The sequence below is a fragment of the Cavia porcellus genome, unplaced genomic scaffold (genome assembly GCF_034190915.1).
Source record: "Cavia porcellus strain 051 isolate PalLab524CR breed Dunkin Hartley unplaced genomic scaffold, mCavPor4.1 scaffold_25, whole genome shotgun sequence".
NCBI classification, from domain to species: domain Eukaryota; kingdom Metazoa; phylum Chordata; class Mammalia; order Rodentia; family Caviidae; genus Cavia; species Cavia porcellus.
Window position 1 is genome coordinate 12,450,985 of NW_026947508.1, and position 26,245 is coordinate 12,477,229.

Sequence of the window (26,245 nt, forward strand, 5' to 3'; positions counted from 1 at the left end):
CATGCAGAGGCTCTGGAGAGGGCACGGTCTCAAACCTGTCCTTTTCCTCTTCTCTGGTTAAAAGGTGCCTGGCCCAGCTGTCCACGCGGTCCCTGCCTGTGATCCTACTCAGGAGGCTGAAGCAGGAGGATTTCTGATTCTAGGCCAGACCCTCAAAGTATAAAATTTAGAAAGGGCTGAAAGTGTAGCTCATAGTATAGCATTCTCCTGTGACCGTCCCTGCCCTGTGCCCTGTGCCCCGTGCTCTGTGCCCAGGCCACAGAGCTCAGCCCTGCTGGTCCATGCCTGTCACCCCCCAGCCCCAGGCCCTGCCTTCCTCCTGCTCACCCGGGCCCACTTACCTCCTGGGCCTCATGGCCCCACTGAGGGGTGGCCCGGGCTGGTCTAGCCCAGTGCAGTAAGCCTGTCCCACCTGCACCCAAGGGCCACCTGCTGGCCTCCCACTCTCCCGCCCTCTGCCTCCCCGCACACCTGTCCAGCAGGTCTGGCAGGTGAATGACTCACACCCGGGCGGTCTGGGTGCCCGGGCTGCCTGGGAGCCAGTGCCTCCGACCCTGGGCTCCTTCCCGCTCTGCCAGCTGCTTCGGCCGAAGCACCTTCCTGCCGCCGTGAGGACTCGGGCTCTTCCCTGAGGACAGCGCTCACGACCAGGTCAGCTCTCCCTGCTGGCCGCCGCCGAGCTGTGCTGGGCGGGGGCAGAGCCCTCGAAGGGTGATGGGGTCCCTGCCACTGTCAACTGTCTAGGGATCCAGTCCCAGGGACACCCTGCTTCTGCCCAGATGGCAGTGGGCACCAGGACACTTTGGGGTGGGCCAGGGGAGGACTGTGTTCTGCCACAGGGGCCAAGTCCGGGGCTGGCGGGGCACCGTAGGCTGCCAGGGTGTGTATGTGGTAGGGTGTCCCTGTCCCTTCTCAGGTCATGGAGTTTGAGGGGTGTAGCTGCTAGGGCCCCGGGACACCAGATCAGCCTGTCAGCTCACAGCCAGGAAGCCAAGACCCAGGCGGGGGCAGAGTCAAAGGCCCTGGGCGAACTGGCCTGCTCCCACCTGTGCTCCTCACGTCCCAGCCTGGCAGCCGCTGCCACCCTGTCCAGTCATGTCCCCTCGCACCTGTCCCCAGCTTGCTGCATCCAGAGGGAGCAGCATGGCCTGTGCAGTTTCTCAGGCAGGGGTTTAGGAGCCTGTGGCTGGAGCAGATCTTAAAGGTCACCCGGCAGTCCTGGCTGTGAATCCTGGAAGGCGGTGGGCAGTGCAGCTGTAGCTTGAATGTTTCCTGAGACAGGGAGCTCACAGTTGTTGGCACTGCCCCTTACTTCAGAGCCAATGTCCTGCAAATGTTGTGATAACTTGCTGGCCGCTTACAGTGTGCCAAGTATTTTGCTAATAAAACATAGTACATGTATTAACTTATTTAATCCTTGGACACCTTTTTGAGATGAGGTCTTGATACCTATTCTGCGAATGTCTTGCCCTCATGATCCTCCTGCCTCAGCCTCCCAGGTGCTGAGATGACTGGTGTGCACCACCCGCCCGGCTTCAGCAACATTATTCCTAGTGGCTTAATTTAGAGCTGAGAACACAGGCCCAGGGAGGTTAAGTGACCTGCTCAGGATTCCAGAGCTTCCAGAAAGGAGAGCAGGGATTCGAACCCAGGCACAACTCATTCTAGACTCCTGCTGTATGGAGATAAGGCTGCTGGGGACAGGCCGCTGCATGTGGGAGGCTGGGGGTATAAGGGGGAGGTCTGGGTGACTGTGGAACTCTCCAGCTAGATGGCCTCCCGAGGGCCTGGGTCACTGTCAGTATAACTGACCTTCATCCGCCCTCCTCCACAGGAGGAGAACAAGCAGTGGGGGGAGGGGAAGGGGGCACAGGATGCAGGTGGGCATGTGTGGCAGAGAGGGGACTGGGGCCTGGACCTGTTCTCTTCTTCCTACGGTCACTTCTGGGTGGCCTTCACCGCCTTGCTCTTGTGACCAGCAAGGGCAGTGACTCACCCGAGGTGCTTCACAGCTGGCAAAGCAGCCAGCCTGGGAGCAGGATTCACTGTCCCCACAATGCCTGTGTCCACGGGAGTGGCAGAGGCTCGGAGAGGCCACACTGCGCACTCGGGCCCTGGCAGAGCCAGGATCATCTGGGCAGAAGCGTGGGGCCTGCTGAGGGCTGCCTCTCCAGCTTCTGGACCCCAGCTGAGGTTGGCCTGGGGGCTACCAGCTCTCTCCTGTCCCCGGGGCTCAGATCCTTGGAGCATGTGTGGGGTGACTGCTGTGACTCTATTCACTGACCTGGAGAGGAGACAAGAGTCTGTGTGGCCTCCCCAGGACAGCCATGTGGACAGGAAGTTGCTGGGTGGTCCCCCAACCCGGCCCACTGACAGCACAGTAATGATGATAGGGACATAGACAAGTGTCCTGCCACAGGCCAGGTTTTCATTTATTGTGCCCTGCCCCCTGCGCAGCACCTTAACATGATGGACATGGCCGAGTTAGGTGTCCCAAGGCCCTGATTTCAGGCACAAAGAAGTGGGGCTCAGAGAGGTAAAGCCTCTTGCCCAGGGTCACCCAACTGGTCAACCATAACAGAGATCATCAGTCAGAAAGTTTAGACCAGCATCACTGGAAGTCACCCTCCAAGGTCACACGTCACACTCAGGGCACAGCTAGGACAGTGCCTGGCTTGGCTGCGCTCTGACTTGTTCTCTTCCCACTCAGTGCCTCTGGGCTGGGCTGGGCTGGGGTGAGCGTCCCTGGGACTCTGGTTTGTCTCAAAATTTGGGGCCTCAGGCAAGCCACTGGACCTCTGGGGCCTGAGTTACCCATCTGGTGCCGGGACGGGACTGAGCGTTTCCCGTGTCTCCCCGAGGCTGCGAGCAGTCATGGCTGACAAAGCCTTCAAAAACCTCCGGCACACACATTAGAGGAGCTAATTACCCAAGCTGAGCCTTGGGTCTTTATGGAATTGCAAGAGCCCTGGCATTTAACCCTGGAAACTGGTGGAGAGGCCGGGATACAACTGTACCTACGGTAGGGGAGCGGAGACTGAGATCACATCAAGTAAAGGACGTCAGCATTCTGGGAGGCTGAGGCAGGAAGATCGCAAGGCTGAGCAGGACCAGGAAATAGTGGCAGGACCAGGAGTTGGAAGGTGGGGGTCCCCAGAAGTGAGCCCCCCTACCACAGTGGAAGCTCCCTGGGGAATGGGAGCTCTCCCAGAATACCCAGATGCCAGGCAGTGGCGGATCTGGAGACACACAGTCCTGATTTTAGAGACAGGCACAGGTCCCGGGAGCTTAGCTGGTGCATCTGGAGCAGGTGGCTGGGTGCTGCCACCAAGTGAGTCCCCAGCTCCGAGCTGAGCTCGGCCTCCTCTTGCTTGGCTCCGAAGCAGAAAGGGAGCCCCTCCCCCAGCCTCGTGTCTGGGAACAGTGGCAGCCCTTGTTCCCAGGGGGTCAGGCACACAGGGATCTCCTGGCTCTGCGGCCGGGAATTCCCATCCCTCCTCCGGGCCCAGCTTGGGTCACATGATGCTCCAGGGGGGAGGAGCCAGCGGGGTCAGAGGTCATCCCCGCCCACTCCTGATCAGCTGCTTCTCTCGGATCAAAGAGGCTCCGCATGTTGGGGCGGGGCGGGGCGGGGCCGGGCCTGGAACCAGGAGGCCATGCCCTGGTGTGCCCTTGGTTGGTACCCCGTGTGACCTTGAGCAAATCCTTGTCCTCTCTGGGCCTCAGTTTCCCCTCTGGGAAAGGGAGGGATTGACCTGTATCAGCCCGAGCGTGGACTCTAGGGCAGGCGTGTTCGGAGATTGCTAAGCCTGGTGCAGAGCCAGTGCTCAGTAAAGGAAAGGGGTGCTTTGGAACCCAGGCTGTCCTGACCCCCTTGTTTCTGGCATGTGCAGAAGCAGAGTGTCTCACATGCAGTCTCGGGCCTAAATGCCATGTTCCATTCAGATGAACAAGGCCTCCACAAAGGGCTGGACAGCGTGTGCTCTTAATCTTTTTATCTTTCTCTTTCTTTGTCCTTTTCTGATGTCTTCGGATAGGATCTAGCTATGTACCCTAGGCCGGCCTTGAACTCCTGATCCTCCTGCCTCAGCCTCCTGAGTGTTGGGATCTGTCTTTCTTTAAGTTGTTCTGGGAATTACAAAATGGCCACACATCCCAATGCCTGCTCTCCTGGGGTCACTGGGACGTTTCATCTCTGAGCTTTGCCTCCTCTGGAAACTAGAAACTACGCTGTGCAGGGAATGCTGGGGGGAGGGGGCTGACTGCCACGGAGCGCACCCCAGAATCCAGCTGGCTGAATGCACTGATGAGAATTCACGAAGGAGGAGGACTTGGGTGTGGTGCAAGCTCTCTCAGCTCCTGGGGGGTCTCTACAAGTCTGGGAGACTTGCAGGGAAAATGTTGGGGCTGACATCATCCAAAACCCCGGCTGTGTTCCTGGGTCCACCCTGGCACAGGGCAGGGAGCTTGCTCCAGTGGGATCGAACTCACAACCACACACTTGCAAGGCAGGCGCTTATGCGGCTGAGCTAAATCCCCAGCCCCTGGTTCTCTTTTTAAAAATTATATCCATCCATCTGTCCATCCATCCATCACCCACTATCTGCACTTTGATGCAGCATCTTTCTATCCACTCCTCCATCATCCACCATCTCTTCTTCTGTTATTTCCCTTCCCTCCTCCCTCCGTTCCTTGCTTCGTATTACTCATCAATTTCTCATCCATCCATTGCCTGTTTCATCTATCCAAAGACTGTTTCTTGAGTGCCCATTCTGTGTCAGGTGGTATATTGTGCTTGTTTGTTTGTTCCTTTCATTTTGCTTTTGTTTTGGAGACAAGCTTTTGAACTCACTGCGAAGCCAAGGCTGGCCTTAAACTCGTGGAGATCCTCCTGCTTCAGCCTCCCAAGTGCTGGGACAACAGATGTGCATCTCCACACCTGGCCAAGTCACTGTATTCTGGATCTGACTGGGAAACAGTCTCGATCCTGTGCCCGGTGCAGGGGTGTTCACACACACAGCAGAGGTGAGAGGCAGTAGCACAGTCCAGTGCGCTGGCCCAGCTTCCTCATCTGGGGCGGGGTGACCGCAGCACAACCCACACGGGATCACTGTGACCAGATGAGCTGAGACAGGCAAAGGGTGGGTGTGGTGCTTGACACTGAGCAGGTGCTCATCAGTGCCGGCTGGGATGATGATGGTGGCGGTGGTGAGGCCCCGGACACAAGGCCTGGCTCTAAGCCACCACTGTGCCCAGGAGTTGTCCTTGGGAGTGGCAGAGGTACCAGGGAGATGGTGCCCTGGCACAGGCCCTAGCCAGCTGCTCAGGGTGGGCAGTCTGGGAGACCATCACCCCCACAAAAGGCCAGGCCTCTCCAAGGGGCCAGGCTCACTGTCACCTATGGGGTCTGCGTGGCTGGGAGCCGCAGCGTCTCGGGGAGAAGTGAATCATGAATTGTGGGTTCAAATCTCAACTCTGTGCTGCAGTCTCTGAGGGCACTAGAAGCAAATGTAGATACCGGGGGGACCTGGGGAGTGGCCTGAGATGGTCGGGGGTCCCTGAGGGTCCCCTGGGAGCTGAGGGAGGTGGGCAAGCCCTGCCATTCTTGTCTCTTGCATGCCTGCGGTGGACCCCTGCCCCGTACCTTTCTGGGGCCCTGGCTCGTGGGAGAAAGGGCTTGGGGCAGCTGTTCTGCAGCCTTGGGTCTGGCCTGGTGGACCCTGAGCCATGGGTGGGGGGAAGTTCTCCCATCCTTCACGTTGTGACCCTGATGTGCTGGGGCCCTGCCCAGTGTGACCCCCACACCTCGTGCCTCTGCTGACCTGTGGGTGCAGTGAAGAAGGCTCAAGGGAGACTCGGGGGGGGGGGGCATTTTTCAGGCTTAGCTCCTAGTGTTCGGAGGAAGGATCCAGTTCCTCTTAACCAAGAGCTACACAGTGGGGGGGCAGCAGCCAGGACTCTGGATTTCAACCTCAGCGCCCCCACTGTGTGACCTTGGGCGACTCACCTAACTTCTCTGGGCCTCAGTTTCTTTACTCAGAAAGCAGCTCAAGGCCACTGCCCTGGCCAGGCTTCCAGGACCTCCGTCAATGGGAGGGCCGGGTCGCAGCCTCCGCAGAGGGCCGGGGCAGTGGACCTTAATGAGCGCTGGGGCTGGTCCAAATCACCAGTCTATAAAACCCCGGCCACAGCTTCTGGCGCATTGCTAATGGGAGTTTATGTGAAGGACACGGGGCATAAGGGCCCATTGTTCCGAGTGGGGATGGTTTTATGGCTCTTAGAAAGCGTCTTTCATCTGGGAAAGCAGGGAGCTCACGGAGCCTCCCAGCCATGGGCGGGGAAACGGGGCTCATGGAGGCTTCTGGGGCACCAGGCACTCCTGCCACAGCCCAGGCAGGCTGGAGGGAGCAGAGCCCTCCGCCTCCCCTGCTCCATGTGCCCGCAGCTGGCCAGTGCCCTCCCCCAGCCGGGCACTGCCCTCCTGGGCGCCTCTGCCCAGCCCCGGTTCCCAGCCTGATCTGCTTGGCACGGAGGGAGGCTCTCTGCCTGTCTCCTCTGCCCAGTGCTACCCCCTCTCCAGCCACACGGCAACTTCTAGAACAGCCCTGGGCTCTGTTCCTTGTCAGCTGACAGGCGGCTCTCAGGCCCAGCAGCCTGGCCTGGTGCTGGCACCCTGGGTTGGGGCGGTAACCTGATGCTGGCCAGCAGAGTCCTTGTCGCCTGCCCTTTCTGGCTCCCTGGCCAGTACCCAAGCTGAGAAATTCAAGCCTTTGGTCCCACGGCGGATGTTGTGGACGCCCCCAGCTGGCCAGACTGGCACCCAGGCCCAGGGGCTGGGTTGACAAGCTGATGGTCTCTGTGTGTGTGCAGCCCCTTTTGATGCCCAGGCCACATTTACCCAGGCTGTGACCACTCCCCTCCCCCTTTTCATTTTTCTGAGACAAGGTCTCAGCTATGTCATTCAGGCTGACCCTGAACCCACTATGTAGTCCAGGCTGACCCCTGGATTTAAAGTTGCAGGCATCCTCCTGCCTCAGCCTCCCAAGTGCTGGAGTTACAGCTGGGCACTACCTTCTATCTCCCTTTACCCCCTTTCCTTTTCCACCTTAGGGAACCCAGCAAGGCTGAAGCAGGATGCTGGGCTCCCTTTGCCTCTGCAGGTCCTCTTGCAGAGGACTAGGAGTTCCCACCATTCTACCTGTGACAGTCACCAGGCATAGAAGCCACTGCCTGAAGATAATCCTGCCTCAGTTTCCCCATCTGTAGAGCATTCCCTTTACGGGGGTCACTGTGGGGATGAAATGAGCTGTGCGAGTTACCCCGTGAGGTGTTCATACACTTTCCTGCTGTGTGCTGTGGTTACGGCTTTTATTTTATTGTGGGCGTGTAGCTTGGACCTTCTGGGTGACCCTGGGGTTCTCTCTCCCACTTCCCTCTTTAGCCCCATCTGTTTTTAAGCCTGGTTTTGCTTTCCTGTGGGGTTTCTCATCCCCGGAGCTCAGCTACGATGCTGCTGGGCGATGCCGTCTGGCACCACCTCCCGGGCTGCGTCTGAGGTCATCTGTCTGACTCAGTCTCTCTACCCTTGCTAATTGCAAATTCCTGGGAGAAAGGAGCGTCGGGCTCCGGCTGGCAGGGCGTCCACCCTCTCTTGCGGTCTGCTGCGCTGGGGAGGAGAGGCTGCTGTGCATGTGGGGGGCAGGTCCTCTGCAGCCTGGTCAGAAGAGCTCCGAGCGGTGACCAGGCAGGGGTGTGTATGTGTGTGTGACAGCCAGCCTTCGGGACTCCTGCTGTTGGCATTTGGAGCCTACGTGGCTTAGCATATTATGGTTCCACACACAATGTGAAATCATTGTCAATATTTAAAATCTAGGGCTTTCCTAGCCAGCGGTGGTGGTGCGCACCTGTAATCCTGGCACACACAAGGCTGAGGCAGGACGGTCACTGCAAGTTCGAGGCCTGCCTGGGCTACTGGTGAATTGCAGGCCAGCCTGAAATACATAGACTCTAAAAACAAACAAACAGGCAAGCAAAATCTAAGGATTTCCTATAAATATCTGAATTTTTGACCTCTTTTGGTGAAGAATCAACAGAAGCCCTGAGACCATGCACTGGTCCCTACAATGTCATGTATTTATTTTTTTTATTTTGGTGACTCTGTAGCCCAGGCTGGCCTCAAATTCATGGTGTCCTGCTTCCTCAGCCTCCCGAGCACTGGGATTAGAGGTTTTTGCCACCATGTCCAGCCAATGCCCTTTTCTGTTTATTTCTTTAATGGCATCAGAGATTGAACCCAGGCCCTGCGTCTGTCAGGCAAGCGCTCTACCACTGACCTACATTTCCAGCCTCTTTGTCATATTATTGCTGAGTTGTCCGGGCTGGTCCTGCATTTTCCAGCCTCCTGCCTCAGCCTCCTGAGTAGCTGGGATGAAAGGAGTCTGTCCCAACCATGTGCCTCCGAAGACAGCACAGCATTGTCCTTTGTAGTAGAAAGATTGGATTCAGGTCCCGAACTGTGCTTTGTTGTCAAGTCTCCTGAGCCTCTTGAGGTTCGTGACTGTGACACCTTAGAAGACATTCAGAGGAAAGTCCCCGCTCGGGGCTTCCCTGGTGTTTGCTCCTGATTACGAGCACGATCCATCTTTGGCAGGAATAATACTGTGACATGGGGCTGTGTCCTTTGTGGGTCCCACGCTGCTGCCCAGGCTCCCGTTACCATCACACTGGACCGCATGGCCGCAGTGGCCTCTGCCAGGTTTCTCCATTGTTTTGAGTTTTCTCTTCTGTGGGTAGTTTTGCGGAAAGTACTTTGAGACTGTGTAAACAGCTGTTCCTAACTTGTGATTCATTCATGTATTTATCCACATCGTATGGACTCTTGGTTTCCTGTTGTATTGAAGGCCCACAAACAGTTGCAACTGCGATTCATTTTGATCTGCTCTCTTCCTCTTCCCTTCCCTTCTCTTGTTTTTCATTTCATTTTCTTTTTTGTGGTCTGGGGATTGAACCGAGGGCCTTTGCACTGAACTGCATCCCTGGCCCTTTTTTATTTATTTATTTTTTGAGACAAGGTCTTCCTAAATTGCCCAGGCAGGGCTTAAACTTGTGGTCTTCCTGCCTCAGCCTCCCCAAGAATTCTGAGATTACAGATTCCCCTGTTTTCTCTGTCTTTTTGCTATATCCCCATCACTCTCTGAACAAATTTAAATTTCAGTGTTTTTTATTTTTATGTTTATTTTTTAGATAGGACCTCTCAATGTAGTGTAGGCTTTGAACTCACTGCATAGCTCAGGCTGGCCTCAAACTGATGGCAATTCTCCTGCCTCAGCCCCCTGAGTGCTGGAATTACAGGCATGCGCCACCATGCTTGGCCCTGAGCAGATTTAAATTTCTGGCATAGCAGTGTGTTTTAGGTTCAACGTGATCTTCCTCTGGGAAGTTCAAGGAACTTATACTAGGAAGTTCTGGGTTCTTTCTTCTGGGATGGTGCTTTGAAATGATGATCTGGCCAAACAGATCCCTGAGGCTGGGGCGCCCCTGCTTCTGACCCGTCTTGCTGGCCCAAGCGATGCACGATGTCCATGCGGCCAATGCTGTCTGATACCACAGGGTTCATTCCAGTTTGGAATTTCCTTCTCCAGAGAAAAATCTGAAAAGCATACTTTTTTTGTTTTTCTTTTTATTATTAGTCGCTATTAATCTTACAACATATTGGGTTACTTTCCCTTACACCTCTCTCCCCCTTACTCCCTGCCACCTTTTTTTTTTTTTGAGATGCAAGCTCTCAGTATGTAGTTTAGCCTGGTCTTGAACTCACCATGTAGCCCAGGCTGGCCTGGAACTCGGAGTGTATCCTCCTGCCTCAGCCTTCTAAGCGCTGGGATACAGGCATGCTTTGTAAGCACGGTTACTCTAAACACTGCTTTTTTCTTTCTTTCTTTTTTTTTTTTTTTTTTTTTTGGTGCTGGGGATTGAACTCACGACCTCACGTTTGCCAAGAAGGCACCTATACCACTGAGCTAAACCCCTGGCCCTAGCACTGTTATTCTAGATGACTGCTATAATTGCTATTGTAGATGTGACACCCCCTGATGACGCTATAGCACCAAACTGCCTATCTATCAGACTCTGCTAGTGAGAAGCTAAACAGCCACAGTGCGTGGAACCTTCAAACCCCAGTGGAAGGATTGTTCACCCTCTTGTAGCCAGCGGGACCAGAGGAAGGAGCCGAGAGTCCCCAGTGTGGGATATGAGCTGTCATGTCTGCCCATCTCCAGTGGCCTGGGGGACTCTGATGCTGCACCCCAAGAGGACAGCAGCTCAGATCGCTCCCTCCTGATGCTGAGGCCCTTGGAGCAGAAGTGGGGGAAGCCAGGCTTCCTTCCCTGACCCCAGGATGCCTCTCTGGGCTGTGCCTTGACCTCAGGGGCCCACATCCCCACGTCCACATCCAGGCCTTGGGTGGCAAGGAAGCTGGTGGGCTTTGGGGGTGCTCAGTGCATCTCAGCCCCTCAACATGCCCATCCCATGAACTGAGCCGAAGCATCATGGAAAGGGAGTCTCATCTTGGTTCGTAGTGAAGCTGGGCCACAGCCTCTTTGAGGAAGCTGGTCTGTGCTAGCTGGGATCACACAGCAATGAACAGGGATTGCTGCCCTTCACTGTGCCCGTGTCAGGGTGGTCTTGGGCTTGGGAAACCTACTCCCCCCCCCACCACTTCCTTTTTGTTTTGGTGCTGGGGGTTGAACCTAGAGGTGCTCTACTGCTGAGCGGCATCCCCAGCCTTTTTCATTCTGTATTTTGCCAAGTTGCCCAGGCTGGCCTTGGACTTGCACTCCTCCTGCCTCAGCCTCCCCAGTAGCTAGGCATATAGGTGCACACCACTGCGTGCTGCATGACTCTCTTTTTGATCCACTGTGGGGCTGGGCTGGTGGGAAGGGCTCTGGAGCAGGAGACAGAGGCAGAAGTCCTGCGTCCCCATCTTGGCATTGCCACCAGCTTGGCTGAGAAACCTTAGGCAAGATGCTGAACCCCTCTGACCAGTGGAAAATGTGACTTTTCTCATTCCTACCCCAGGTCAGTGGTGCAGACAGGGAGCACAAACTCCTGAATCCCATCCAGACGTAATGCACCATTAGTGACGGTGCTTACATAGTTCATACTGCATTCCCAGGATGTTCTATGAGTGGATGATTCTGGTTAATTGAATGTTCTGGGACGTGGAAATGTTCCCAGAAGTCCTTTTTAGCCTCTGGGGTTTGGAAACCCGTGAATTCATCTACTCAGCCAATATTTGTTTGTACTGTAGCAAGTTCTATCCCAGGTGTGCTGGCGAAGGCTCTGATTGAGACAGCCGAGCCCAGTCCCAGAAACTCTGAGCTGGGTGAAGGTGTGGCAGTTGTACCACACAGTGGCACCATCCCTTGGGAAGCTGATGCACTGGGCTCAGGACCATCTAGGAGGGTGAGGGACAGTTCCCTGAGGAGGCCTGTGCAGCTGGGAAGCAGCTTCTCTGCCACTGGAGGTGAAGTCACCAGGGACATTCCAGGCAGGGGGGACAGCGTGATCAAAGGCCCAGGGAAGGGCCTTGTGTGTGTTCCTCTGCGCTCTGATCCTAGGAGGTGGAGCTAGGAGGGGAGATGGAGAGTGAGTGCATTGTGCCAGAGCGCAAGAACACACGCGCTAGCTGGATGCGGTGGTCCCTGCCTGTCATTCCAGCACTCAGGAGGCTGAGGCATGAGGATCCCTGTGAGTTGAAGGCCAACCTGGGCTACATAGTGAGTTCAAGGCCAGCCTCAACTACATAATGAGTGTCTGTTTACTTTTCTCTCATTGCTGAGACAAAATATCTAACATCCAAAATTAGAGAAGGAAAAGTTTATTTGTTACAGTTTTGGAGGTTTGGGTCCATACTCAGTTGCTTCAAGGCAGGGTGGTCGGGCACGAGGGTAGCTGTTCATGGTGGCTGCCAACAGCAAGAGTGAACAAGGCAAAAGAGGGAAAAACATGCCTTCTTCCCGCCCTTACATCGTATGTTGGCTCTGCCCCTGGGCAGGTGCAGCACTCACACCGCCAATCCCAGTGCGAGACAGCGAACCAATAAGAAACACTAGAATTAGCTGCCTCCATGACTACATGAGGCTTGGGGGAGCGCCTAGATACAAACCATAACAACAAGACTATTGAAAAACTGAAAAAAAAAAAATACCCGGAACTAGCTTAGCTGGTGAGGGCTGCAGGCTCATTTATCATCAAGATGCATGTTTTTTTCAGCACTGGGGACTGAACTCATGACCTTGCCCTTGCCTGGCAGGTGCTTATGCCACTGAGCTAAATCCCCAGCCTGATGCATTTGTTTTTGAGACAAATGTAGCCCAGGCTGACCTCAAATTCACCATAATCCTCCTGTACTTGCCTCCCTAGTGCTGGGATTACCCGTGTGCACCACTGTACCCAGCTTTCAAGCATGCATTTGTGATTTAATATATATTTTTTCATGATGCTGGGGTATTAAATCGACAGCCTTTGCACTAAATTACATTGCTGATTCTTTTAATTTTAATTTAATTTTATTTTTAAATTTTGAGACAAGGCCTTCCTGAATCGTTCAGGCTGGGCTCAAACTTTCAATCCCTGCCTCAACCTCCCCGAGTGCTAGGATTATAGGTGTGCACCACTGTGTACAGCTGCTGTGTTATTCTTTATTGTAGAAAGGAGAGCGAGATGCTGAAACAAAAACACTAAATTACAGAGCAGGGGCCTGTGTGTCAGAGGGTGGCATTTGTAGATGGCAAGCAGGGACACTGCTGGGGCCTGCAGGCCACTGCCAAGCGGGGAGCAGGCGCCCTGCATTGTCAAAGCTGAAGCTTTGCTGAGTGAAGCTGGCAATCTGGCTCTGTATAGGCAGTGTCCCAACTATCAAATGTTGGTGGTTAATTAACAACAACAGCAAAACTACTGTGAGCAAAACAAAATGCCTCTATGGCGTGGTCTGTTTTGTGAGCTGCGGTTCGTACCTGGCACCTGGGGTTTAAATGGATGAGGTTCAGATTCCATATGAGGGTCTGATAGTGCATGAACCTCTCCCCTCACTAGATGCTGGGGCCCCGGCCCTCAAGTCTGCAGGCCCAGGGCCACTTTGCACGAAAACACTGAGTGCGTGGAGGCCGTGTGGGAGGCTGTCTGGGGATCCTGGACCTTGTGGCAGTTCTGGAGCAGGGGATATGACTTGGGACAATGCAGAGAGGGCAGGGCATCTGAGGCTGGGAGACACAGGCCCAGGAGAGGCTGCAGCAGGCTCTCGAGCCGAGAATGCAGGTCCAGGATGCACACAAAGCTTTGGGTATGGCAGCAGCATCCCCGAGGCTGCATTCCGGTCCGAAATCCATGCTATGTCCCTGAGTCCATATGGGGATGGGTGGCCGTATGGAGGTGGCACTTCTGCTTTCCGGGCTTCGAAGGAACTTTGCTCTCTTTCCTTCTGAATTGGAGAATTCCTTAGGGTGGGACTGTGCCTGTCTGTTTGGCCAAGTCCCCTGTGTGCCTGGAGCACACTAAGTACTCAACAAATATTTATTGCCTCCTTAGGATAAACTAGTGTTCCCTACGCCTGCGGCTGGACAGGCTCTATGGTGGTTATGTTCTTGTGTGCAGACAAACAATACACAAGCAAACAAATCAGTGAAGAAGATGATTTCAGAGAGTGTGGCCTGTGCACGGCCTGCCCCGCAGCCACGCGTCACTGGCTTGGCCTGTCTCCTCCCAGTCAGAGATCCACCAGGGCAGGGCCAGGGTCCATCTGGTTCCTGGTTTCTTTCATACTCCCCAAGGCTGGTGCCTGAAAAATTGGGAGTCAACAAATAAAACACAGAAAAGGGTTTCTGCCGGCTAAATGGGATGAATGCACACAGGCAGACAGAACCTTAAGCCACACACAGAGCACCTGGAACCTTCAGAGGCCACAAGGCTCATTATTATTCACCCAGTGATTGCTGATAAGCCAGAGTGTGAATTTCCTTGCATGCAGGGAGGTGGCAGGGGAGTGTTTAATAACAACAGGGATAATCTTAATTAATGACCTGATAACTGTAATTAATTGCATCATATCTGGAGGCCCTCTTTGGAATTCTAGGAGGAAGGGAGCAGGGGGAGCGCAAGGACCTGAGCTGGGCTGCACCACCTGCTTGCAGGGTGAGATTTGGCAAATCACAGCTGGGCCTCAGAGTTCTCCTTGGGAAAATGGGGCTGTATCCTGGGGCTGCTGGGACTTAGTGCCTGCAGCTGCTAGGGGAGCCCCCTACTGTGCCGTTTCAGGAGTCTGGGTAGTGGTCCTAGGTGGTCACCCATGGGTGCACATCACAAGCCTGAGCTTTTTGGGTGGGTCCCGGAGCAAACCCCTGCAAGCAGCTAGGCGAGGCCCGCACCCAGTGTGAGGGATCTTTCCCAGGAAGACAGGAGGGGGTGCCATGGTGTGTGGGCACTCTAGTGGGAGAACAGGGAAAGTGGGGCGTTGCTGGGGGCACTGTGAGTGAGGGGAACTGACCCCAGCTCCAGCCATCTCTTTCCCCTACTGGGGAAAAGGATGGGTAGGGGTGCAGAGCCCCTCATCCTTGGTGGGGCCCCAGTACGGGCCGCGGTTTGGGGGAGCCCCTGTTTCCCCTTCCCAGGAGCGAGAAGGGGCGACGCGGCGGCGGCCCGGACGCCAGGGGTTAAGCGGTGACCTCACGGCCGGGCCGGCGGGCGGGCGGGCGGGGGCGGCGCCGTGCGCGGGGCTGGAGCGGCGCGGGGCTGCGCGGGCCGCGCGGGCGCACTCGGGCGGGCCTGGCGGCGGCGGCGGCGGCGGCCATCGGCTCGGGCGCGGGCGGGCGGCGCCGGCCATGGGCGCCCGCGGCGGCCGGGGGAGCTGAGGCGCGGCCGCCGCCTTTGCCTTTGTGCGCGGTGCGGACACCGAGGCCGGACGGCGAGGCCGGTGAGTGCGCGCGGGCGGGCGGCCGGGCCCTGCGCGGCCGTGGGGACCCTGGGCACCCCGGGCAGCGCGGCGCAGAGGGCTGGGCACGGGGGTGACAGCGTTGCATCTGCCGCGCGTCTGTGAGCCTTTCCGGGTCCTCCGGGCGCGGGCGGCTCCTGTGGCCGGTGTAAGCCGGTGGCCCTGCCCCCAGTCCCTGTGTCCCTGCTTGCTCCTTGGGGCCACTCTGCACGATCGCCATCGCCTTTGTGCCCGGGACTGTGCATCTCCATGCAGTGTGTGTGTGTGTGTGTGTGTGTGTGTGTGTGCGCGCGCGCGCGCTCCACCAGTTGGGCGGCACAGTTTGGGAATCCCCATCCCCACCCTGCCTCTCACTTTCCTCACCTTGGGCAGTGGGCCCCCTCCCCGCTACCCTGACCTTGGGTGAGGGTCCCTGGTTGCAGGGGGCGGGGCCGGTTTGCTCCCGAGCCTCCTTGCTGGGTCAGCCTCCCTCCCGTGGGCCCTTGCCGGGAGGCGGATCTGGATGGCCTCCCACAGGAGGGAGTGTGGGAAGGGACAGGCTACAGGGTCAGCCACAGGCCGTGGCCACCCGGCTGGGTTAGCCCGGGGTGCTCCCGGAGCAAAAGCATGGGGTGAGGTGGAGATCAGCCTCCAGGGTGGCCGGGAGAGGGAGGGCAGGCTGGAGTTCCAAGAGGGAGCCCAGGTCATGCTCCTCTCCCATGCTAGGGTGCTGGGATGGGGTCCCCAATCTTCATTTGGTCCCGAGAGTCAGGAAAGGAGCTCCGGGAGGTGGAGATGGCTGGGTGGCACTTCGAAGTCTCTGGCTGCCTCACAGACCTTGAACTCCCTGGAGGTTCAATAAATAGGGGAGCCCTGCCTGCCCTGCCTGCTCGCCTGCCAGAGCCCCATCTGTTCCTGCTGGGATGCTGGAGAGAGAGGCAGGTTGAACGAGCCTCATTAAAATGGGCAGCCCCTCCTGCAGCCCGCAGGGATGGCATGAGCAGCAGTTTCCATCTGTCCACCTGCCTCTCCGTCCATCCTCACCGCCGTGGGGCCCCAGTGTCCAGGCTCCTGTCAAGCAGAGGAGGGAGGAGGGTGCAGATGACTGTCGACACTCTTCTTGTGAGTGTGGGGCACAGGGGCTTTCTCGTTTACTGGATTCCACGTTGCTCATCGCAGTTATCTTGATGAGGTCACCTGTCCCTTCCACCGGAGAGCCTTTGTCCTGTGGGTCACTGCCGGGACAGTGGATTCCATCCTACACATCTTGCAGTCCACATTTGGGAACCTGTCCTCCCCTGCAGGCTGGGCTGCTAGGATGGCTCTGTTACACTTCCCAGTACCCTGGAAGCCTTGGAGAGCAGGGACCGTGCCTGTCCTTGGTCACCAGTCCAGAACAGCGCTTGGCACAAAGTAGATGCCTGATAAATAGTTGCTGGACTGACAGTTCCTAATTCTGTTTCCTAGCCCGCATTTTAAATTTGGCAGAGTCTGGGGAAGTGAAAAGCTGGTGGGCACTTTGGGAACCTTGGTATTAGGTGAGTAATAGAGAAAGGCCCACAGTTAATTCACGAGAAATAAGTTGGGTCAGGTGTGGGGTTGCAGGGCTGTAATTCCAGGGCTCCTGACAGAGGCGGGGGCAGCAGGCTCATTGTGAGTTCAAGGCCAGCCAGGGCTAGATAGTTCAAGGCCAGTTTAAATTGCATGTCTGAAATCAAAAAAACCAAACCAAACAAACAAACAAACAGACAACGACAAAAAACCAAATCATAAATTCATTAGCAGATATTTATAGTTTTTCTAGTGTCAGGAGCTGGGCTAGGTGCGTTAAGCCTGTGACCTCTTATACAAAGGAAAAAGAACAGAATAGAGGGAATGTAATCGTAGGTAAATTTTGAAAAGGTGAGATGAGTGATACGTGTGCTTTGATAGTAATAATAATAAATAGTGCAAAGAGTTGGGGATTTAGCTCAGCGGCATAAGTGCCTGCCTTGTAAAGCAGGCAGTCGTGAGTTCGATCCCTGGGACCGATTAAAAGGAAACTAATAAATAGTGCAGGTTTACATTTTAGATTCACACTGCTAGCTTTGTTTCAACAGCAGCCCTGATAATTAGTCAGGGAAGATGGGCCCTGGCCCAAGGTCACGGCCGCTCAGCTGAAGAGCCAGGACTTGGGCCTTGCTGGCTTCTGTGAGCTTCTGTCCAGTGCTTTGAATCCGGCACTCGGGTCAGCCAGCGACAGAGAGGCTGCTATGCGCCCTCAGCAGGTCTGAAGTCCAGGGAGAGATTCAGACTGGAGTTCTCCTCCCGCCCAGCTCGGCTCTTTCCTGGCTGTGTTCCCGTCTCTCTGCCGTTCAGGGTTCTGGTCTGATAAAGTTCTCGGGGGTCACCTGTCCTTACAGAGCCTCTTGCTAGGCTCCGGACCGAGGTCAGTTGGTACCGATACAGGAAAGACAATGCTATGTTTTAGGCATTTTGTGAGCACCATGGTCATTATTAACAATAAAATTGTGGGGGTAAATTAATAATTAAAGAAATGATATTTAATAGCGAAAGGAAAGCCAGGCATGGTGGTACATACCTGTAATCCCAGGAGTCTGGGAGGCTGAAGCAGGAGGATTGCAAATTTGAATCCAGCCTGGCCGATTTAGTGATTCCGTGAGACCTTGTTTCAAAGTTAAAAATAAAAAGGGGTAGGAAGGTAGCTCAGTGTAAAGACCCTGGGCTCAACCCTCATTACTGGAAAAAAAAAAGGAAGAAATATTCCAAGTTACTTCTGATTATTTGATTATATTTTGCTATCAGGTGTGCATTTAGGGTTACGTGTACCTTTGTGTGTGTGGTGTGTGTGGTGTGCGTGGTGGTGTGGTAGTCACACATGGCTCGCTGTATTCAGGGATGTTGTGTTTCCTGTGTGGACCTGGCCATGGAGAGTCTTTTCGCCTGGCATGGGGCAAGGCTGTAAGCCAGGGGCTCTCCAGACACTGCTGGGGCCTGAGGGGCAGCTGCTGGGCCGGGTTTTGCTGTGGTGTGGTGGTTGTATTATTATTATTGTTGTTGTTGTTGTTATTGGTGTTTTTATTTCAATGCTAGGGGTTAAACCCAGGGCTTCTCACCATAAGCATGGTCCAATAGTGATAGGGTTTTATTTTTATATTTTATTTTATGTACCAGGAATTGAACTCAGGACCTTGAGCTTGCCAGGCAGGTGCTTATGCCACTGAGCTAAATCCCCAGCCCTCTGGTAGAGCTTTAAACTGCTCTCAAATCCAGTGAGTACTGAACTGCAGGACGAGACCTCCTACCTACACCAAGAGAGACAGAAACAGATGCCATTGGTTCATTGTGAGCCATTGCTTGAATAACCACACCTGGAGGCCCGATAGCTTTTTTTTTCTTTTTAATACGAAACCTTAGGGCTGGGGATTTAGCTCAGCAGCATAAGCGCCTGCCTGGCAAGCGTGAGGTTGTGAGTTCAATCCCCGGTACCAAGAAAAAAAAAAAAAAAAAAAAACACAAAACCTTGCTCTGTAGTCTAGACTGCCCCAGAAGTCACTATGTAGCCCAGACTGGCTTCAGACTTTCGGTGATCCTCCTGTCTTGGCGTCCGGAGTGCTGGGATTACAGGTGTGTGCCACCACACTGGCATCGGGGTGTCTGGTGACACAGGCAACTGGGAGGCCAAGTGGTGGTGGCGTCTGAGGACAGACAATGGACAAATAAAGTAGCTTTTAAGACTTGTGGATGTCTGATGTTCAGGACCCGCTTGAGTCTGAGGGTGACTCCGGTTATGGTGGGCAGGACCCATCCAGATAGACTTGGTCAGGCAGGAGAGTAAAGTCCAATTGCTGCTCTTGTACAGTCTGTGATCTCTGGGGGACCCAGGGGTGACCATGCTGGGCCCCATGCAGTGGCTGCTGGTGTCCATTTGTAGATGCTTAAGAACTGATTGCTGAATTTAGGAAATTGCCTGTCGGTTGTTGAATGCAGCCATTATAAAATAGTGACAGAGCCAGGTGTGGTGGTGCACACCTCTAATCCCAGCATTCAGGAGGCTGAGGCAGGAGGATCACTTGGAGTTCAGTGCCAGCCTGGGCTACATAGTGAGTTGAAGGCCAGTCTGAACTACCCTGTCTCAGAAAACCAAACCAAACCAGATCAAACCAACCAAACAAAAACACGTGCTAGGATGTGCCGTGGAGGTGTGTGGAGCAGGCAACAGAACTGGCAGGATAGGGAAGGGGCCTGATGGGCGGAACAGTATGGCGAAGGCTCAGAGCCCTGGGGAAGCGCTGGACTCCCCTCAGGTCAGCAGCTGCAGCAACATCCGGGCACCAGCAACGCGCACCCGAAGACCTCACCTGGCAGCATCTGCCTGCACATCTGTAAGGTTTCTTGGCTGTTTCCTTCTGGGCCCGAGCTTGCTGCAGTTCCTGCCCTTGCAGCTGTGACTGGAGGATTCTCAGAAAACGGTTCCATCTTAGCGTCGGGCCCAGCACGGTGCAGTCAGGCAGGTGGTCACCTGCTGTCCACTGCCTCGGCAATACCAGAAAAGCTAGTGTAAAAGTAGCTTCTGCAACTAAGGCAGATAGTCGAGGACTTGCTTGGTCAGAGGCGACTCGTGGACTTTGTGCCTACACGTGACAGGTGTTTGCCATGCTCTGATCTGTTTACTACACACTGGTATGTAGGCACTGCTGCTTTATTTAAAAAAATTTTTTTTGGAGACAGAATTTTGCTATGTGGTTGAGACCAGCTTTGAACTCAGGGTCTTGCTATGAATCGAGGCTGGCCTTGAATTCATGGCAGTCCTCCTGCCTCAGCCTCCCTGGTGCTGGGGGGCTATCCTATTTTCTTTATTCTTTTTTCCGTTCCTTTTTTTTGGGTACCAGGGATCAAACTCACGACCATGCGCTTGCAAGGCAGGTGCTTATGCCACTGAGCTAAATCCCCAGCCCCTCTTTTCCTTTATTTTGAGACACGGTCTTGCTGTATAGTCCGGGCCAGCTTTCAACTTCTTGTGGTTCTCAGGATGGTCTCCAATTGGAAATCCTCTTGTCTCAGCCTCCCAGGGTACTGGAAATGCAGGCGTGCGCCACCACACCCAGCTTAATGTGTGTTTTTCCACACAGTGTCGGTGAGGCCCTGTCTGGTCATAGCTGGGTTTGTCTCACCCAGTGGCTCAGGGTCATGGCTGGGAATAGAATCCTTACTAATGGCTCATAATTATGGAGGGCGCTAAGCTAATGGTGTCTGAGGTGTGGCAGGCAGTTTGGGAGCACGGGCTCAGGGTCTTCTTGTATCCTTATCTGCCCAGGAGGCTAGAGGTCTGCGTGTCACTGGAGGACAGGCCGAGTCAGCTCACTTGCCCAGGGTCAGGCTCTGGGAGGTGGAAGCAACACAGACCCTCGTTCTGGTTGCCTACAGCCCGCCTGCCAAGCTGGGGTTCTATAGGTGCTGGCTTTGTGCCACCCTAGCAGTGCCCATCACCAGGGGAATGGGCCAGGACAGTTGAGTGCAGGGAGTGCCCCCTCTTGGTTCCAGCCTGGCCCGGAGCTTCTGGCCACCATGGTAGCCTCACAGCCCAGGGCAGTGTGTGTGTGGGAGCGGGGCTGGGTGGCACCTGTCCACCACAGACCGAGAGGCAAGGTGGCGTTTCTGGGTCTCCGATCTCCTGATCTCCTGCGGGCCTGATCCCTGCGTCCCTCCTGCGGAAGTGCCAGGGTCCCCGCTTGATTGGTATGCAGCCCGGGATCCCAGCCATTAGCATACAAGGCGGGAGTGCCTCTCCTGCCTCTCTTCATTGTTTGAAGTGGGCAGACTTGGAGTGAGCTGCAGAAATGCGGGCCTTTTATTCAATTTCCCTAGGAAAACAGTGGTTAAATCCTAACGGTCTCTGGGACTGGAAGAAAAACATCCTTGAGCCCTGCGTGGTACCCAGAGCCTTCGCATCGCTTTTAAAATGAAGGTTTGTTTTACTTTTAAATAGAGAAGTGGAGACGACTTGGAACGCACCTAGAGAAGATCATTAAAACCTTTTAAAGCTGGGCGACAGCCTCTCCCTGCAGTGTGCTGGACGCTGTTCATTCCTCTGGGGGCTCATTGGGCTGGGACCCTGCAGGGCTTGTAAAGGGCTGGGCAGCGCAGGGCTCTGGAAGGCAGAGCTGGGCTGCTGGGCCTATTTCTACACCGGACCTTAGGTAACTCACTTTGCCCCTTTGAAGCAGGTGTGGTGGTGCATACCTGGAATCCTAGCACACTGGAGAGGCTGAGGCAGGAGGATCGCCATGAGTTCAAGGTCGGCCTGGGCTATGCAGATAGTTCAAGCCTGGCTTAAAATACACAGCAAGATCCTGTCTCGAAAAAAAAAAATCTAAAAAATTGCACTGGGGCTTCATAGAAAAGAAATAGGAAACTAAAGAAGGGTTGGACCCAGGGCCTCAGATACTGCTTTGCAGCACTGGGGATGGAACCCAGGGCTCCTGTGTGCTGCCGGAGGAGCTCCATCCCCTGTCAAGTCACCAGATAAAGGGAAAAGGGCCGGGCTTCCAGGGCCAGGGCATTCTGGGAAAGTGAACAGGAAGTGTAAATGAGCTTGATAATGGTAGATAAGGCCGTTTAGTGAGGGTTGTTCTGCAGATAAGAGCTGTGGTTCCTGATTAGGGAGAGCACACCTTTGTAGTGGATGTTTGTAGTGGATGTTTCCTTTGAAAGGAAAATTTACTGCTAAGCATGGTAGTGAAGCCTGTAACCCCAGCACCGGGGAGGCTGAGGCAGGAAGATTGCAGTGAGTGAGTTGAAAGCCAGCCTGACTACATAGTGAGATCTTATCTAAAAATAAAAAATTGTGCCTTCATTTAGGGAGAAAGGGCAGAGAGTTTTTCCTGGCTCTGCAGCTGCTCAGCTCAGAATAATGCTTATGCCAGCATGGCATCTTCTGACCCCTCCCAGTAAAGACAGACAGCAGCAGATGGATGGACGTAACCTTGCACTGTGGGTGGCATATGATGGCAGGTTATCTGTTAGTTTTCTGTTACTATAACAAAATGCTCCAGGCTGGGGAATTTCATAGAATATAAGCTTATAGCTTACAGCTGTGGAAGGGTCGAGGGCATGGCCCTGGCATCTGGGTGATGCTGGGGAAGGCCTGGAGGTGAGTGGCATCCCAGTGGTGGGATGCACACAAAAGGGCACAGTCGCATTGCCAGACAGGAAGCCGAGACAGACCAGGGTCTCACTGTCCCTTCCTAGAACAGCCCTGCCCTGTGGGCCTCTCAAGAGCTCCTGCCTCTTAAGGGGTCCACACTACCAGCACGGGGACCAAGCTTCCAATACGGGATCCTACGGGGGACAGATCACATCCAAGCCACAGCGGCAGGGCAGACAGCAGAGTCAGAAAAATGAACAGAGTAATCGTATGCTGTGTCATAAGTCAGGAGAGCAGACAGCCTGAGGTGACAGGGATAATGGGGTAGGGTGAGGGCAGGCAAGGTGAGGATGGGGCCAGAGGGGTGTGCGTGGAGCAGGAGGCAGAAAAGTCAGGAATCTCTCTGCAGAGATGTTCAAGATGGCTCTTAAAGGGCAATGAGGGGAATAACTGCAAAGAACTGTGCCCGGCTAGGGTACAGCTGGTGCAAAGGCCCTGTGGCTGGGTGAACTTCGTGAGTGACACGAAGCCTGAAAGTCTTCAGAGTAACCAAAGCCTCTGGGTTGAGAGCCAAATTTGGGCATCGTTAGCCTCTCCAGGGTGGGCAGGACCACAGGAGGGAAGGAAGGAGGGGAGGAGAAGCAGCAGAGGAGCTCCGGGTGCAGCCTGGGAGTTGGGGAGGAACTCAGCACCCTGAGAGGATCAGCTGCCTGAGTCCTCCTGGTACACGAATGTGGCGGGCCAGGTGCGACTCAGCTTCCTGCTATGCAGAAGAGGAGAGCGTGGAGGTCATAGGGGAGGGGCAGCCAGCTGCATGGGAGGGAGGATCCCCAACGTGCGATCATCCCCAGGACATTCTGGCTTGTGGAGGAGGACAGCAGAAGCCCTGGATTAGTTCATTGTTTCAGCCACCTGACTTTGCTCTTTCACACACCTGTTTGTTGAGCACCTACTAGGTGCTGGGCACTGGACAGGGAGTCCTCTTTCCCTGCGGGGGTGAGTAAGGTACCCGGTCCCTAGGAGGTGGGGGATAGGGATGGAAAGATGGGGTCCCTTCCTGTTCTTTCCCAGGGGTGGGGTCTAAGCTGGGCAGAAGGAGGCAGCACTGGCTGGGGCGAGGAAGGATTCTGATGCAGGGGCTCTGGACAGCAGGGCCGAGTAGGAGTCCTGTGGACACCATGGGAGAGCACTGTGCATCTCACTGGCCCTGCGGTTTATCTTGAGGGCTCTAGGGAGCTGTTCATGTTTCAAGCCAAGGACCGACACGATCTGAACCTTTTGTCCTGGGTACAGCCTGGGCTGGAAGAGACGGGAGATGCCAGGGAGAGCGCTCAGGGCCCTTTGCAGGCGTGCTGATTTCTCTGTCCCCCTGGAGCCTGCTGCTTCCTCAAGTTCCCCCAACTCTGCTCCTTTCAGGAAGGTTTGTGACGCCAGAGAGGTGAGGCAGGTCACCCGAGCTCACACAGGCTGTCTTAACTGACACAGCCAGCATCTCAGGGTGGGAGCCGGTGGGAGAGCCCCCAGGAGAGGTGCACGGGAGACCCCAGATGGAGGTCCTGGTTCTTGGGTCCTCTGTGGCCTTGTGCATGCAGAGCCCAGCTGCTGCTGCTGGGCTGGAGGAGCCCGAGCTGCTGCATTTCTTTGGGAGGTCCCTGGGCACCTGCCTCCTGGCCAGTGCTGGGGCAGGTCCAGGGCTCCATTAACACAGGCCAGCGAGCAGAGCATCCCCCGGGGAGGGCAACTGTGCTTACAGAAGCCAGCCAGAGTCCTCCCCTTTCTTCCGTCTTTCCTCTCTTCTTCTCTCCCTCTCCCTCCCTCCCTGACCGCCTGTCTGTCTGTCTGTCTGTCTTTTTTCAGTACTGATGATCAAACTGAGAAGCACTCTACTATGAAGCTACATCCCTTACCCTTTAAAAAAATTTTTTTTATGTTGTGATAGGGTCTCAGTAAGTGGCCTGGGCTGACCTGGAACTTGTGATCTTCCTGCTCCAGCCTCCTGGGTCGTTGGCATTGCAGGTGTGTGCTTCTGCATCCTGCTGAGTTCTGTCCTTCCTGAGCACTGTCAGCTCAGGCTCAGGAGGCACTGCAGGGAGGGAGCCCACTGTTCAGCTGCTGCTTCTGGTAACAGCTAGTGGTCGGGCCTGGCCCTGCAGGGGCCTGGTGCTGGTTGCTGCGTGCGTTATCGATATTCACCAGGCAGCTGAGTGCTGTGAAGTCCACGTTAGATGTGAGGTTGGAGGGGGGCAGCAAGAGGTCTCTGACTTTCCTGAGGGTCTCGTGGTGGAGTCACCTTTCCATGAGCGCTGGGAAGAACCCAGGGCCTCCTGTGTGCTAAGCACATTACACCCCTGAACTGCACCCAGCTCTGAGAGCTGGACTCAGAGACCAGAGGCCTGCATAGGACACCACATGGGGGCTTGCTGAGGGGTGGGGCCTCTTGTTCCAGGCCCCATCACTCAGAGCTGTCACAAGAACTGGTTCCTCGAGGAGGGGCCAGCTGTTTGGATCTGCCTGGTTCATCTACTCTTGAGAAATGGGGTTAAGAGTCAGAGCTGGAAGTGTCACTGGGTGAGTCAGAGTGGGGACAGGGAAGGGGCAGGGAGGGCGAGCCAGCAGGGAGGGGATGGAGGGGCTGAGGAACCCGGATTTATGTATGGGACTCTCATGGTGCAGCTTCTTGCCCTGGTCCCTTTGCTGCTGCTTCCCAAAGAAAAACATACCGACAGCAAAACAGTAAAGGAATCATCTGACCGAGACAGACTGTGTGTCCCTGTGACAAATGTCCTGAGAAAATTAATGCAAGAGGTGAGGTTTACTTTCTTTTCTTTTTCTGGGCACAGAGTCTCACTATGTAGTTCAGTGCAGGCTGACCTTGAATTCATTGTGTAGCCCAGCCTAGCCTTGGACTTGTGGTGATTTCTTGCCTCAACCTCTGGAGTGCTGGGGTCACAGGTGTGTGCCACTACCCCGGCAGGAGAGGTTTCCTGGGGCTTGGATGGCAAGTTTCAGAAGCTGCAGTCCATGGTTGCTGCATTGCTTTGGGTTTGTGGAGAGGCAGAGCATCATGATGGAGCAGAGGTGCTCACCGCATGGTGGGTGGGGAGCTGGGAGAGAAAGAAAGGGGCCAGGAGCACTTATAGCCTCTTCTAGGACACGCCCCCCTGTGATGTCACTTCCTTCCACTAGGCCCCTCCTCTTAAAGGTTCCACTACTTACCAACAGACTGGAGATGTTCCAGCTCAGAACATAACAAGCAGTGAGCACCCTGGTTGCCCAGAGTGATCCTGGAAGCAGGCTGCCTGTAACCATGTTCTGCTTCATTGTTCATCTCTAGGAGGGAGATTTCTATGGGTCTTCCATTGACCTTGGTCTCTGGACCCTTTTCCCAAAGTGAGCAGCCAGTAACAGATTTCAGGACACAAGTGTTCCCCCAGATACACAGATTGAATAACACTGACATAGATGAAGTTACAGTGGCTTAAACTTTGTTTTTTATGGTACTGGAGACTGAACCCGGGGCCTTCACACACAACTACATCCCCAGCTTTTTTTCTTATTTTGAAACAGGATCTTGCTAAATTATGCAGGCTGGGCTTGAACTTGTGTTCTTCCTGCCTCAACACCCCAGAGGCTGGGTTACTGTACAGGTGTGTGTCACCACCCCCGACTTGCTTAAAGTTTTGAACTCAACCCTGATGGGCTGAGGCGTTTTTGGGAGACCTCTGCACTGAGCTGTGACAGGCAGCCCTTCATGGGGTTGGCAGGTCTGTAACCAGTTGAATGGATTTCTTCTGGCATCCTCTGATGACCCTCTTCCTTGCACACGATGTGTGGTGGGGACGGCAGGGTGTCCTGGGAATGTGCAGCTGCCACGCCTTCCTGGGGCACAGGACTGCCTGAGGTGTCCGAGGCCGGCTGCTAAGGGTCATCCCAGGGATCCTGACTCCCCTGGGCTCAGAGAGGATACAAGAGAGGAGCATGGGAGGGAGGGAAGGCTGATCTGGAGCATGGACACCATTTTATGGCCTTGGACAAGTCACAGCCTGCTCTGGGTCTCAGTTTCTTCCTCTTCTGAGCCACCAGTATGCATCAGGGTTATCTAGGCTGTCTGCTTAGGGTGCAGAGTCTCAGGC

At 55.0% G+C, this 26,245-nt stretch overlaps 1 protein-coding gene across 4 annotated transcripts in view; it reads left to right on the forward strand.

Moving 5' to 3' along the window:
- Nucleotides 1–631: 631 nt before the first annotated feature.
- Nucleotides 632–26,245, forward strand: part of Arhgef10l (Rho guanine nucleotide exchange factor 10 like) — a 125,067-nt gene continuing 99,453 nt past the window's right edge. The window contains exon 1 of one of the 4 annotated variants that reach the window (XM_023565737.2): nucleotides 632–651. The gene's annotated coding sequence lies outside the window, so the exon portion shown is untranslated. Of the gene's footprint in view, nucleotides 652–14,821; nucleotides 14,969–26,245 lie in introns of those variants that run through there. The other 3 variants (XM_063235611.1, XM_063235609.1, XM_063235610.1) reach the window with 3 other exon arrangements.